The 12,639-nt window shown below is 47.3% G+C and overlaps 1 protein-coding gene across 3 annotated transcripts in view; it reads right to left on the minus strand.

Annotated features, from left to right (window-relative positions):
* Window positions 1-12,639, minus strand: part of B3GALT5 (beta-1,3-galactosyltransferase 5) — a 34,504-nt gene that overhangs the window by 15,409 nt on the left and 6,456 nt on the right. For 2 of the 3 annotated variants that reach the window (XR_004409760.2, XM_033011309.2), the window contains exon 1: window positions 506-734. The exons of the other annotated variant lie outside the window; for it this stretch is intronic. The gene's annotated coding sequence lies outside the window, so the exon portion shown is untranslated. Of the gene's footprint in view, window positions 1-505; window positions 735-12,639 lie in introns of those variants that run through there. 3 annotated transcript variants of the gene reach the window in all.

Consider the following 12,639-nt stretch of genomic DNA (forward strand, 5'->3'; position numbering starts at 1 on the left):
CTTCCCCCAGCTTTATACACCGAGTATGACATCATATGGTATAGAACATCCCTTTGGTCAGTTGGGGTCAGCTGTCCCGGCTGTGTCCCCTCCCAACTCCTTGTGCACCCCCAGCCCCCTCGCTGGTGGGTTGGGGTGAGAAGCTGAAGAGCCCTTCACTCAATGTAAACACTGCTTAGCAACAACTAAAACATCAGTGTGCTATCAACACGATCCTCATCCTAAATCCAAAACCCAGCACTGTACCAGCTATTAGGAAGAAAATTAACTCTATCCCAGCTGAAACCAGGACACATGGATAGGGAGGTCTGGACTTTGAGCCTGGTCTCCAAAGCGGGGTCGCATCTGCTGCCCCCTCTTATCTTACTCTCCTAACCCAGCCGCGGGGGTCGGCGAGTTTCGGGAAGTCGGTGTGGGGGGTCCAGGACTCCCCTGTCGAACGGGCTCCCCTGCCCACGGCCGTACCCGCAGCCGGAGTTACGGGAAGGAGCGGGCCCCTCCTCACCTCAGGCGCCTGCAGTGCATCCTCCGGCGGCTCTGGCCACGTCGCGCGGGAGCTGCGGCGAGGGGCGAGCTGCCCTTCCCCGCGGCGGGGGGCGACGGCTACAGTTTGTGAAGTCTCCCCGGTCCCCCCGCAGCCCAGACGTCCCAAGCGAGGCGGTGCATCACCGTCCGTGTCTCCGGAGCGGGAAGCGAGGGGAGGCAGCGATGCGGCAGCAGTAACCTGAGCTCCCCGCCTGTCTCTTCCCTCTCTCCCTCCTCCCTCCTTCTCTCCCTCCCTCTCCCTGCCTCCCTCCCTCCCTCCCTCCCTCTCTCCCGTAGGTAACACACCAACTGTACCGCTGCAGCTCCATCGGCAGGGAAGGGAAAGTTAGGAACTGTCCGCCGATGTTTGTATTTTGGATGGGAAGGGGGAGGCGATGGCCTCCCAGGTGCGGGAGCAGGGCTCACAGAGCTGGGAACGGTGTCAGAGCGCAGCCAGCCCTTCCCCAGCACCGGGAAAGTTTGGCTCCATGCCCCCTGGTTGCGAGTGATACTGCCTTGATTTGCACAGTGGGAAAGAAATCTCCCTCTGCTAAAAAGGCTGCCTTGAGGCACCCTCGGAGTCACCGGATTTGCCCTGATCAGGAGTGACAAGCTGAAGGGCAAAGGGGAGCAAACGGCACCCTGCGTGCCCCCGGGCAGCAGCAGCGGCGGGGTGGCAGCACCAGGATCCCAGCCCTCAGGCTCCGCTCTCTGCCTGGTCACTTCGTCATCCCTCTCCTCGTCATCCCCCTCCTCGGATCCCTGTGCTCACCTGAGCCCTGACAGTTTGCTGTTTGGGCACCAGCTCGGGTTCAAGACAGAGCTCAGCCCCAGGCATAGTCAAACCTTTGCTTTAGGGCTGGTCCGAGTCCCAGACCGATGTCTTTCCAGGGCCACTTTCAGTACTTCTTGGGGCAAGTGGAGAAGTGCAGCATTTCTACCTTTGTATATATGCAAGCTGTCGCCCGGTGATAGCAATCAATGACATTTTCATATGATAACAATTATTGAAGCAAACGGCTTCAGAGAAATACATTTCTCTCTTAAGGGTTGCAAGCTCAAGCAAAAAAGAATACTTCTAAATAAATGTTATGGATAAAGCAGCCCATTTAATAGCAAAATACCCACTAACAATTTGGGAAGTCTGAATTTCTAGCAAGAAATATTTGCTTTGATTTGTCATTGTCATTTTTGAAACAGGTTGTTCTAGCGCAGCACTAAAAACAAGAGACAAATCAATCACTATGGGCTGCTGGCAGCTCCCTTTCTCCTCCCCCTCCACTCCAAGGCTAGAGATGGATACATGTAGTGAAGGAGACATAAAAAACGCCGTTTCCTTGTTGTAATTTTCAGGAGAAATACAAGTCAGAAGAGAGGTTCAGATCCACTTCCAGATTTGCTGCAGAGAGGACTGCTCCAAAAAGCATGGGGGGTTGCCTTTCTTTTTTTTTTTTTTTTTTTTTTTTTTTTTTTTTTTTTTTTTTTAAGGCAAAAACCCAAACCCAGGTAGCTTTAGTTTCCTCTAAAAAGGAAGCATTAGCTAAGGCACTCAGGATGCCTATGCAGTTCCTAAAATCACCTTTCCTTTCATTTTGGGAAACTGATAACACTTTTCTTTGTCACAGCTGACCTACAAAGTGCAAGAGACACTGGACGCACAAAAGTTTCTGCGAACAAATTTCCTGCCCTCCACATGGAGACGGGACATTTTCCCATGAAAAATGGGAAACCAGAGGCTCACACCTCTGCCTGCAGCACTGCTGCACATCTCATCGCCCGCCGGCCACCCTCGGGGCAGTCCTAGCCAAGGAAATGGGAATGCGTTGCTGTTTCATACAAAACCTGCGTCCACTCCATCCAGCCGTGCCCGTGGAAGGTTACTGCTCCCCTCTTGATGTGTGTTAGCAGTTTGCTTCTCAGCAGCTCTCCGCCTGCCCAGCTGCCATCAAAGCCCGGGAGGCTCGAGGGCGTTCGGTCTCTGGCAGGACTGGCACGCTGCAGAGCACTTGTTGTGCTTGGGGATTACACGGGCCAATGACTGGGACGGGCACCAGACGAAGGAAAAAACACCCTCTGAAACATCTAGCCTTTGTGCCGGAAAAAACAACAACAATAGCAAAATCTATTTCTCTATACCTTTGATTCAGGACTGTGCTTGCTGTGCAAGTCCACCCCTACACCAGCGTTTAAGCAGAGTAATGTAAACATATGCCTATATTTCATTAGCAGTAAATTTAAGTCAACATATGTCTACATGAAGTCAGGACTCAAAGAGTGAGTCAGGGCCTCAATCAGTGTTGTAATTGAACTAAAATAATCTAAGCCTTCTCTAAATGCACATAGCTTTAACCTGTCACATCAAATGAAAATTATATACTTAAACTATAATCTTCCCGTTCCCTTAGTCATCAAAAGAGGCTAGATCAAATTAAAAAAAAAAGAGAGCATGGATGCTGCTTAGCTGGCTGAGGAGGAGGTAGGGCTCACGGAGCAGGATATTTAGCTCTAACCAAGGGCTATTTCTGCCTTCCAAACCAGAGTCACCCCCAAACTCAGGTCCCCCAGCACCCCTATCCACGTCACTCCTTTCCCCTTCAATCAGGAAACTGACAGCTTGAAACATCAATTGCCTTGGCAGTGGCTCTATATTGTCATCTGCCCTGACAAGTAACGTTTGTTGGACGTGGCCTCGCTAAGTGACAGTTAATATTTCCACATGCGAGCTTGCTCAAGCATAAGGCAGGCAGAGATAAGGTCAGGCTGCAAACACCCATCAAAAGATGTCATTGTTTGGTTTGGGTTTAGGTTTGCTGCGTTTCGTTTTGTCGCACTATGAAAAATGTGAATAGGAGCTCTGTCCTTGGGTTTTTCTGAAGGCGTGTGCTGATAAGACAGCTGTGGGTGAAAACAGAGAACCACTTGCAGCTGAAGAGGGTTAAGCGATTTCCAGGCTGTATACTTGGTGTAGGTATGGGATGTTTTAACAACTTTATTACCTGACTGCATTGGAAGTCTTAAGGCTATTCACTTTAATGCAAAATGAAATCCAATTTTCATATAGAAGTTTTCAAGATTTTTCTACAGTAACTCTACACAGATTTATTTCAGTCAGGAGCAGTACTTTTGTTGAAATAACAGCATCATCCCTTCAGTGGGCACAGTTTATGCTATAAAGGCATTAATAGCAGTGCAAATTAATCTAATATGAGGAAAAGTGTTAGCAATAAAACCTACTTGTATAGTAGAAAAATAGTCTCTACCCTCAGATTTACAATATTATAATTCTACTGATGCAAAACCATATCTTTGGCAGACAGTGCAAGCTCTGTTGGTTAAACTCGGCACACCAGATACCTCGCTACGCATGAAGCTTTATCTATATAACAGCACCCTTGCCAGGGGGAAGGGGAGAATAGTGCTCACTTAATTGGATCAAAATATGTAAAGATCTACAACTTGTGCAAACAAGGCTTAGATACATTTCAGCATCAGCAGCTAACAAATTAAGCAGGTGGCCAGAGCTGTGTACTATTCCCCACAGCTGGCTCCTGTACCAGTCGATGCTCCTGGGGCTGCATCTCTCCCTACTTTAATCCCTCAGAGCACAGAAGGGTTTCTCCTGCTGACCTGCACCCACCGTGTCCTGTGTTTCCTCCTTACCTTACCTTACTCTACCCACTTCTCCATTGTGCTTAAATGAATCAGCAGGCCGGGGTTTAAGCCGTGTGTAGGTAAATTTATGAACATTTTTTTTAACCTGGATATGCCTGTCTAACCACTGCCTACAGAGCAAAGTGAGCTGACTTTGCCTGTCTTCATATGCCATTTCCACTCACTTCCACAGCACTCTGATGGGCTCAGCTGCTCGTGGGTGCAGTCGTGTGTGGTGGCACGGGCAGGTTGGGACAGGGGCAGGGACAGGGTCAGGGAGGGAGGAGACTGTTTCCTCCCTTGGCCGGGTGGGGTTCAGCACTACAGCAGCAACGGCACTGCCAGCCTACTGCACACCACTGAAAAGAAAAAGTATGAAGAGCATTTTAAAGGAAGTTTATGAAAAGCAATGCTCCCATTCAAAGAAAGCATGCACACTGTTAATACGACTCTGAGGGTTATGGTCATTCAGTTTTTTTGTGTTCTTCTTCACCTGGTTGATGAACAGCAGTTGTAGCACATTACATCCCAACAAGGAGCCACTTATGAAAGTGCTGGAGACCAAACAGTCAGGCAAAAAACTCTTTGACAAATAGTTTCCCCTAAGAACTTCATGTGGGGGGAAAAATGTTAAGCTGCCCATAGCTGTTCACACCCTACTTTTGCATACATGAATAAAGCTAATCAGTCAAAAGGCATTATAAAGTCAGTTAATGGAACTGCTTAAATACACTGATCAGGCTTTAAAAGCTCTTTTAATTGATCTTCACGAAGGATATGGTGCTCTAAATATTAGTTTTGTTTATTCATGCCTAATGGCAGCTTCTAACCCTTATCTATAAGAAAGCATGCTAATAATACATGATAAAAATTTATTCATATGTGCAAAGTATGATTTTCTTTAATGTACATTGCTAACAATTTTTTACTAGCTAAGCCAAACCCTTATAGTCTAATTATTTGTGTATGGGAATATAAATAGGCCTCACAAACTGTGAAGAAGAACTTCAGTGAGTCCAAGAGTGTCTCCACCTCCTGCTGAAGCTGTGAATTTATTCTTTAACCAGTTTGTAATTGGTTAACTAACTCAGTGCAAGACTTGAGACATACTAGCTGCGTGTCTTCATTTCATCCTGTATAAAACCTCCAATCTATCCTCAGCCTTTTGTCATTCCGGTCATTATTATTTCCAGTGATAATTACCAATGGAGCCTGGAGAAATCCATCTACTGATAAGGTGCCCAAATATCTAACCATCCAAACTGCAGGGGTGTTTGTCCTTATTTCTTACTATGCTTTTCATTGGCTGGGGTTTGCATCCTGCCCAGGGGAGCTGTCTTGTCCCTCTGTCAGCAGACACCAACTGACAAAAGCTGCCTAAAAATTTCCCCACAGTCATCTTACACTGTGAGTGGGTGAAGCCAAGGACCTCACATCTTCTCTGTTGGCACAGCACACGAGGCTGCCAGATGCTGATCACGGTGTGGGGACTTTGGGCACTGAAGGTTTCCTTGCTGCTGCCACGAGGCCTCGTTAGCCATAACCATAACCTCCAATAACATGGTGTTGCATTTCTCTCGCAGGCTCTTTCCAACTCGCCCAGATTTCTTCCTGAAGACACTGAGGCCATCTGATCACCGTAAGCGCGATGTGGACCCTGTCTCTGTGTGGCTCTCAGCCCCCCCTGCCCCCTGAGGATGGACCCGGCGCTGCTGGCCACCATGCTGTGGGTTTTGGCCACTGGTCCTCCTCATCCCCGCTGGTGTCACGGCTGGCCAGGGCTCAAAGGTCTGGCCTACAAAGGTGACCTACATAGAGCAGCCAGCTCACTCCTAGGTCCCCGCCTTGCTAGGCTGAGTGATCTGAGATGGTTACATCCCCTGTTTGCTGGGCTGTTTTCCAAGGTCTGGGTCCCGTTAACTCTTCCCATCACTTCTACGTCCCTCCTCAAGCATGAGACCAGCATCCGATAGAGTGCCCTGGACAGAAGAGTACCACTGGTGCTCTCAAGTGCCACCTCTTCCCACATCCCTCCTGGTACAGCATCTGGAAGTTGGTCTTCAAGCTGTTTAGGCTTTAAGACATGTGGCTTATTTAAAAAAATAGTTTAGGTTATGAAATGCCAGAGCCATCCGAAAAGTACAGCACAACCTCCCCCTTGATGCCTATGGCATTTCAGATCTCTCCTGGAAGGAGCCTTTGGCACATCTCCGTGGGGAGGAGTCTGGAGGGGCAGGGGCTGGACACAACTGGGGTTCACCACATCTGCTCCAGGAACCAGTGACCCCCTGAGCCCTCCCAGAAATGTCCCCTCTCGTAGCAGGCACTGAGCAGTGCCTTACGACAATGATGATAATCAAATCACATGCTCCAGGGCTTTGGAATAAGGAAAAGAAGGGGATTTTGGCCCCTGCTCACTGCACAATTAACTAGAAGTTCGTGGAGTCTTTCCATTTGTTTGTGGCACTTTGCCTCATCCCCCATTTTGAAGGGAAAAAAAACCAAACCAAAACAAAACAAAACAAAAAAAAACCCACAACAACAACAACAAAAAAAAAACCACTTGCAATTGGGTGCAGGACCTTGGGCCACAATGGCTGCAAAGCGATCAAGCTTGTGCCCTGTTCGTTTGCCCTCATTTCACTTCAGGAAGGGGATTCTGCCCCCCAACCCAACAGCCTGACCTGGGGAAAGGGAAAGGATGGGGCAGACACAAAGTGTTTGCTTTCATCCTGCATCAGGGGTTATGGCTCAGCCATCTGCCTTCTGGCAGCCTCTCGTTATTCCCCTCCTGTGCAAGAAACCAAATGATGGCTTGCAGGGCACATCCACTCTGCAGGAAAACGCAGAGCCTCGCAGAAAGGCACGCACACGGGCTGGATGCCTAACATCAACCTTCCTTCTTCTCCTTTCCTGGCACCGTGTTATTTTCTACCTGCCCGTAGTGAGGCCAGTCACGAAAAGCCCAGGAGATGGGCAGGAGTCACCATGGTGCTGTGCGGGACAGGGGGGACGGGGCCCGGCCGTGGGGGAGCTGGGTGTAGGGTCTGCGTGGGGCAGCCGGTGCGTGGGACCCCTCCCTGGGTGGAGAGCAGGGACGGGCCGGGGCAGAGCTCACGTCTCCTTGCCTCCCGAAGGAACGGCGCCATCCAGACAAGAACGCGGGTCCTTGCGAAATAATGATTGAAACCGAGGTTTGATAGAACTCCCACTCCTTCCCTTCCGGCCTTATCTGCCTGCAAATGTTTTCTCAGCACTGATTGATCTGAGTGTTGTTATCTGGTACCTAGCTTGAGATGAAGGTTTTGATGGAGCTTGATTGAAGTGCCAGAAAACCGTTCGCTCGGTTATGGTTCTGACAAATGGATCCCTCTGAGCTGCTGAGTTTAATGTGTTTTCTATTTATTTATTTATTTATTATCAACATGTTCCTGTTCTGGGCTGGCGAGAGAGCAAAAGCCAAGGGGAAGGTATCCAAATAACATATTTTTGATCTGGCTCAAAACAAGGGCTGTCAACAGGAAAGTTTCAGGTCATTTGGGTTAAAACCAAGTACAACAAAGCTTCCAAATTTAAAAAAAAAAAAAGTACTGTATCTTCCCCTTTTTGTCCCTTTTCTACATTTTAAAGAAACACCAGTATTTCCCAGAGGGAAAATAGTTCCTGAAACACTTCCAGCCTGTTTCTAGAAAGCTTGCAGGATGCTTTACCCTAAAACATCAGCAAAGGAGAGATCTGGAGCCACCTACCCAAATTTTCCAGCAAGCGCCCAACCCAGGGGCCACCTCCGCATGGCCAGCGAGGACCAGGGCAGGGGACGGCAACACGATGCCCTGCATTATATTTATATTAGAAATAAATAACGTGCCCGTGGCCCAGCTGCACCCCATCTCGGCAGGACCTGGCCTGGCCAGCACACCACGAGGAGCAACGGGAGGTCCATCTCGCAAACGCAGCCCTCGGCGGCACCCTGGGTGGCGAGATGAGCCTCTCTCATGGGGGATTGCCCACTCTGTCCTGCACATCTCCTGCGGAGTCCTGTACAGAGCCAGCAAAGGCATATAATGTTGTTTGATGAGTTTAGAGTTCACCAATACATCAGGTGTGGTGGTAAACGCTCGTCCTGAAGGGTAAAGCGTGCCCTAGGAGATGGCTTTGGCTTAAGCCTGGGGTTGCTCACTGATGATGATGACATTGATGATGATGATGGTGATGATGGACAACCTGATTTCAGCAGCCTACGTGAGATCACACCTGCCAGCAGAACTGCACCAGTGCAACAGAAATGAAAACCAAGCCCGATTTAAGTCTTCATAATTTGTCACCTGTTTTTCAGCTGGCGCTGAAGGCAGCAGAGCTGCATCGTTACAAGTGTATCAGAGTTGATACAAGCTGTGGTGCTAGCCTGTACCCGTGATTTTTTAAAGAAGCATTTGGGGCACTGTGACACCATCAGGAACAGCCCCTGCACCAATATTTCCTGGAGCAGAAGACTCCAAATCCAGCTGAACACAACAAGCTGATCTGCTATTGGGCAGGGTGTTGGTATAAAATGGGATGCAAGGGAAATCTGATGCAATATTACCTTCAAAGAGATTGAAAAAAAAACATTCTCCTAAAAGCTCAACGGAAATGAAATAATTTTTGACATCATTCCTCTTTGAAATGTTTCCGCTTGGTTTCAAGATGAATTCCAAGAAGTGAGACATGTTTTTCACAAAAGGGAAAAAAGCCATTCAGTGAACATTTATCTCTTTAAAAACCTGGAACTGATCTATAATCATTGCCATTTCAGCATCTGGAATAAAATGGTAACTATTTTACCCTTTTTTTCAGGGAAACCTCATTTATCAATACAATCGTCCATCCACCTGCCTGCAACTCTGCTCTACTACACTACTTACTGTTACCTAAGAATATTATTTGCAGTGATTTAGTAAATTGAGCAAAACCACTGGCTCCACAAATACTTATCCATGCCTTTTAAATACTTACACTTTTAAAAATGTACAAGTTTTTTTTCCATGTTGGGTTTTCGGGTGGGTTTTCTTCAGGTGGATGGCAGTGAATATTAGTAGCCAGATGTCCATCTTTCCCATGATTTCCCAGGTATCGAATTCACATTTGACATCTATATGGACACTTTCCATCTTTTTTTCTTTGTTGCTTGAGGACTTCTTTTCACAGCTGGCGCTCACAGCACTCGCTTTTGATAAAGGGCACACTAAATGTATCTAAGAGTCACTAAATAAAATAAGTAGCCAGTGGGACAGGGAGCAGACCCTGTTCAAACACCAAGCTGAAAAGCCTTGATCTTTCTCCTCTGCCTGATGGCAGCTATGGAGCTCGGGTCTCTCTGCAGTCAGGACTGCCATGACTTGGGTGTTCAGCTTGAGCTCTCTTCCACTCTGCCCCATGAAAGATGAGCTTGCAGATGCAGACATCATGGGAGTATACACAGTGTCCAGCTGAGTATTTATATATTTATTTCTGAATGCTTGCTTGCCAGGTGACTTTTTATGAATAGTGGTTTTTAATCATGAAAAGGATATTTGAAAAAAAAAAACACAAAACAAAACAAAAAAAAAAAAAAAAAAAAACAAACAAAAAAACAGGTATTTTCAACTTGCTCTGCTTATAAGCATTTTATCTTATCTCTCGTTTATATTCACCCCTCAACCCTCCTGTTTTCCAAGAGAATGAAACTGACCTGGCCTGGATCAGGGTGTGTTGTGTGCAACCAGACATGGGAGTGTCAGCACCCCCAAAAGCTCCTCTTTTGCATGAATCAGGCCAGGAAAACTGGCTGCCCGCAAGTTCAAAGCTTATTAATCTTTCATACAGCTCAGTAAAACATAGATGAGCAATAAATGTACCTGTCCTTGTTTCCTCTTGCCCATTAAATCAACTCCCTGCTTTTGGGGATTCAGGAAACTGAATTGCAATTTAGAAAGGAAAAATTCTTTCTGTCTGGAAGCAGTCCTTTTGCTAACTACTGCAAAACATATCCCATAGTATTTTACTGAGAAAAACAACAACAAAAAACCAAACCAAAACAAAACAAAAAAGCCCCCACCCAAACAGTTGGTTGAGCCCACAGCTACACAAAGCAGTGCTCTGCTCAACGAGGGCATTCACCTGCACACAGACACAAAGGACACAGACCCCTTCTGCCGGTATTACTTAAAAGTCTCAGCATAATTACTATGTCAAACTCATATTTTCCTCTTCTGGTACCCAGAATCAAAAATGTGCCAGCCTTAGGATTGCCACCAGCCTCCTTTCCAGCACCCACTTGAGCACGGAAAAGCCGTGGTCGGGCAGGTGAACCCACACTTCTGCCATGGGGTACCCACAGTGGTCTTGCTGCCTCCGCGCCCCAAGGTCTGCACAGGGAAATTAAAAACTAATAAAATGCAACAAAAACGCACCACAGAATATCAGTGTGCAATGAATGCCTGATAGAAATGTGTACACCTGCGTCATCCATATTGGGCTTCAAATATTAAACCATCAAACCTTTAAGCAATTGGAGACTGCAGTATCTCTAGCTCAGTTAGCGTAATGTTTCCACTTAAAGCATTGGACTGGGATGCCTGCATTTTCATCCTCTTCCACATTTCTAAGTACATGAAGTTGCACTTGTGCTCCTGGAGGTAATCATGAAGCCATGCTATTCATTAGTATAGAAAAAGACACCTGGGGTAGAAAATAAAGGCAAAAAAAGTGCTGATGCACTTTCTTAGATGTCTTAGAAGATTTTTAATGACCGAACATTTCAAAAATAGATAGCTCAGCAGCTCTAAATAGGTACATACTGCACTTTTCTGCTATGTTATGAATGTTAATCCATATCCTCTGCAATGTACTTAGTATACAGCCCATTAATATGAAGTGACTTTTTAGGACCATCTCTTTGCACCCCACTCTGCAAGTCAGCTGTTTCACCATCCATGCCTACCCTATACAAGACAACAACCACCCGTCTACTTTCTTATTTCCCTTGGCTCCCTCAGGATTTCAGACGTTAGGCAGCAAGCTTTCACAGCATTATGGTCAGCCACAAAATCAAGACAGACAGAACAAGGGCTCAGGGCAGCCCCAGCAAGTTATAGAAATGGGTACAGAAACGGACAACAGACCAGCAGCTTCAGAGATAATTTATCTCTACATAATGGTAACATGACAAATACAGACCGGTAGCACTATCATCCAGGCTGAAATGACAGCAAACCCAGTAATTCACCAGCGCTGGGCTAAACTTGGCGTCCAGGAGCACAGTGACTTACATGGGGTGGCGGGCAGGCAGCGGACAACTCCTCTGGACGGGTGGCTTGGAGCAGCCAAGGGGCTCAGGGAATCCCAAACTCCCTACCGGATGGTCCTCTTCCTCTGCTGGGCTGCAGAAGTGCCATGGGGCCGCATTTGGTACCTCTCATGTCCCAGCTGTGCTCCCCCCACCTTCCCGGACCCCAAAGTACCACAGAGGGTGTCTCCAGGCCCTTGCAGACAAATCAAAGAGAGGAAACAGTTCCTTTTCAGAAAATTTCAGGCAAAATTTGAGGAGGTTGTTGAGCTTTGGTTGTGCAAAACATTTATTTTTTTAATCGAACTTCTTTAGAGGAAATGACTCATACAAAACAATTCAGCCTACTTATGGAAAAAAATTGCTGGAGTCATTATTTTTGCCCAAAAGGCAGCTGGGTGGGTTTTTTTTTCTGCGAGCGAGCCATGTCACCAAGAGATAAAAGCCTCCCCTTGCTCCCTTGGGTATGCTGTTTGCAGACAATTTCTTCTGCCGGTCTCGTGCCCTCCAGTGCCCTGTCATCTTCAATCACAAGTTAATTGTCACGCCAGTGGGGTGGGGCTTTTTAATATGCCAACAGGTATGGCATCTTTACTAGTCTTGCTGAGGTTAGGGAGAGTTTACCGGGTGACACACAGTTTGTGAGGGATGTTCCGTTAGCCCAGTCTGAGGCGTTGGCAACCGACCACCCTCAGTGGCAGCATCTGGTGGGGGTTTGGTGAGTGTAGCCCCCTCCCTTGCCACCTTCAGGGTCAGACAGTGCAGTGAGAAAGCAAGCCGTCGTGAGCCCCCGGCCCCACCCTGCAAAAACAATTTTCTTGGCAAAGGCTTAACCAAACAGAAGGGACAAGTCACTGTTCAAGAGTGAAGGCATCCGTCTGATAAATCATCTCTTAAGGCTGTGTTGCACCAATATTTCCAAAGCTGTTTCCTTCCATGCACATGTCTGCGGCAGCACCTAATTTCAACAGACGGTGAACGAGCCGGCTTCCTTCTCATTACACCCCATGACCTTTCAGTGGGTAAAATATAGACAAATAAGTGTAAAATCTTGGTTTATAGCAGGCACCACTGGCTTCTTGGTAGTGAACAGAAGACGCCTTTATGCTCACAGAGGCTGTTTCAGCGCAAGAGACTGAGAAAGGGACACGTCAGCT

The sequence above is a fragment of the Tyto alba genome, unplaced genomic scaffold (genome assembly GCF_018691265.1).
Source record: "Tyto alba isolate M040663 unplaced genomic scaffold, T.alba_DEE_v4.0 Super-Scaffold_14, whole genome shotgun sequence".
Lineage (NCBI taxonomy): Eukaryota > Metazoa > Chordata > Aves > Strigiformes > Tytonidae > Tyto > Tyto alba.